General features: G+C 45.8%; 1 non-coding gene across 1 annotated transcript; it reads left to right on the top strand.

Moving 5' to 3' along the window:
- The first annotated feature begins 2,094 nt into the window (after positions 1-2,094).
- On the top strand, positions 2,095-2,210 carry LOC116908455. The gene has a single exon (XR_004388973.1). It is a non-coding gene; the product is annotated as a U5 spliceosomal RNA (small nuclear RNA).
- The last annotated feature ends 577 nt before the right edge of the window (positions 2,211-2,787 follow it).

Genomic DNA, 2,787 nt, shown 5'->3' with positions numbered 1-2,787 from the left:
ACTTTACTAGAACTCTTCAAACCTAACTTCAGAAGAGAGGGTCTCCACTCTCATTTCCTCTTCCAGTGAGGGAAAACCCAACATTTCAGCCCCTTTCTGAAGTAAAAAACCAAGTCCCAAACATGACTTGTCCCAAACATGACTTGTCCCAAACATGTCAGCACTGTCTGACATCGTAAGCATGTTAGCCATTAAAGGTAATTAGAATAACACAATAAGAAGTCCCAGGGCTGGGGTTGGGGATTTAGCTCAGTGGTAGAGCACTTGCCTAGGAAGCACAAGGCCCTGGGTTCGGTCCCCAGCTCCGGGGGAAAAAAAAAAAAGAAGTCCCAGGGCTGAAGTTAGAGAAGACAGCTAAGTGATTGGGAGTATTGCTGCCCTACAGAGAACCAGGGTTCTGTTCCTGGCCCCACACAGTAGTACAAAACTGTTTCTAACTCTAGTTCCAGGGGATCTGATGCCTTCTTCAGGCCTCTGCACACAAACAGTCATACACGTGAAATAATCAAGCTGGGCAGCGGTGCACACCTTCGACCCAGCAGAGAAGCAGGCAGATCTCTGAGGTGGAGGCCAAACTGGTCTACAGACCGAGTTCCATGACAGTCAGGGCTACACAGAGAAACTCTGTCTCAAAACCAAACCAAACCAAACCAAACCAAACCAAACAAACAATAGATAAAATTTAAAAAAAATGCTTAAAAGATAATCCAGGAGCTGAGTGTGCATGAGGTGCTGAGTAAGACCCTGTCTCCCAACAACATTCAGTTCCCAGATGCACTAAGGTTTCAAGGGTCCCCCAGTCCCAAGGGAACATTGGCTGTCACCTTTCTGTCACAGCTGTTCCAAACTGAGAGCTCCGAAACCATCTACCCAGAATCGAGAACTGCCGATTCACCTGTTTGCCAGTGAGGCTGGCCAGTGCTGGGTGTGGTGGTGCACGCCTGTGATCCCAGTATCTGAGAGACCAAGGCAAGAGCAGGAGTTTAAAGCCGACCCAAGTCACATAGCAAGAGCATCTCCAAATACAGGAAAAGGGCTGTTCAGGGTTAGGGTGGGCAGGTGCTGGGCACCACTGAAATCACCTGGGAAAGGACAACGAATCTTAAAAGAGAGCCCCACAAGACCACAGCAGTAATATGACCAACAGGACACCAGAACTAGTGTGCAAGCTACAATTATATTATATCATATTATATAATATGATATTATATTATATTTATTCATGACAGGATCTACACAGCTATTCTGGAACCCACTATGTAGACCAGATTGGCCTCAAACTCACAGAGATCTGCCTGCCTCTGCCTCCGTGAGGGCTGGGACTAAAGGCCTGCAACATATGCCTGGCTGACTGCAAGCTCCAATTTTAAAGCAAGTGCGATCACAGACTCTAAATGACAGACAAGAAGGCAGAGCATTCACAAGTGAAGTGCTGAGCGCACAACTTAAGTCCACTACAACCTGCTCAGACGCTCGCCGTGTAATCCAAGAAACACGAAAGTGTCACACTGTTTAAATCCACCCCTCGATCTCACTAAAGCAAGAGGCGGGATTCTGAAGTTAGTGTACCCACAGTTGAATGCTATGTTCTTGTTCGAATTTATTGCAGTAATTAGGGTTGGGAATATAGCTCGTTGTAGAGTGCTTGTTTGATACGTGTGAGGTTCTACTTCCAATCCCCAGCACCACAAAAGTAAAAATAAAACAAATGCAGGTTTTAAGTTAATAAAACGTAGACGTTCAGAAACACAGACCAAAAAAATCGGAGTTTCAGACTTGAATTGAGAGCGGATCCGCTCCTAGCCAGCTTTCGGTTGCCCTCTGGTGGCCTGGCCGGGCACTGCGTTGAGTCCCCGCCCTTGTTCTCGGGGCGGGGCCGCCATATATTTGCATACCCACAGAACACTGCGCACAATACAAAAACATAACAAAAAATTACTATGTTGTTTTGCGAATATCTTCATGAGAGTCAGCATAAATTCATAAAAGAAAAAGAGTAGTTCTTTTTAGCTAGAGTCGTCGTGAGTCAAGTAGACACCATCACTGAGTTAGGTGTTGTTCTTACTCGAGCTGTGAGTACCCGAGCATTTGAGCATACTCTGGTTTCTCTTCAGATCGTATAAATCTTTCGCCTTTTACTAAAGATTTCCGTGGAGAGGAACAACTCTGAGTCTTAAACCAATTTTTTGAGGCCTTGTTCCGGCAAGGCTACACCTAAACGTGTCGAATAGTAGAACTGATCTGCTCTTTAGCTTGTTAATGAGCTAAAAAATAGTAGCTCTTATATGGCCCAGATTACTACCAGTCTTCAAGCTGAGTCTGGCTTGAATGTTAGACACTTACTAGTTGTATTCTGGTTGTTTGTATAAACCATACTTGAAGTTTAATACCTACTCCTTTTCCCGTACAACTGAGTGAGGTAGTTCTGGTGAACTAACTCTCTCTTTCTTCTCTCTGTATTTGGGAGGTGGAGGGGGTAATGAGTGAGTTCAAGGCCTCCCTGGTTTATATAGCAAATTCCAGGACATAGACTCAAAAACTATTAACCACAGCTAGAATTCCACTCAGCACAAGAGCAGCATTCTCTGCTAAGGCAGACGCAATGAAAAACTCCGTGCGACCGGTGATGATGGGGAAGGTTTCAGCCCGGTCATATTGGAATGGCTCCCCTGGTGGACCCCCCTTTCCAGCCTGAGGTCCCCGGGAGGCCAATGTTGCAAACTTTGTGACTGACAAGACTCCAGGTTGTTGTGGCAGGAGAGAGAAGAGAGACTGGAGAGATGCTGT

The sequence above is a fragment of the Rattus rattus genome, chromosome 8 (genome assembly GCF_011064425.1).
Source record: "Rattus rattus isolate New Zealand chromosome 8, Rrattus_CSIRO_v1, whole genome shotgun sequence".
In the NCBI taxonomy this organism is placed as follows: domain Eukaryota; kingdom Metazoa; phylum Chordata; class Mammalia; order Rodentia; family Muridae; genus Rattus; species Rattus rattus.
The sequence above is the reverse complement of the archived record's forward strand: the minus strand, read 5'-3'. Positions and strand labels throughout refer to the sequence as shown.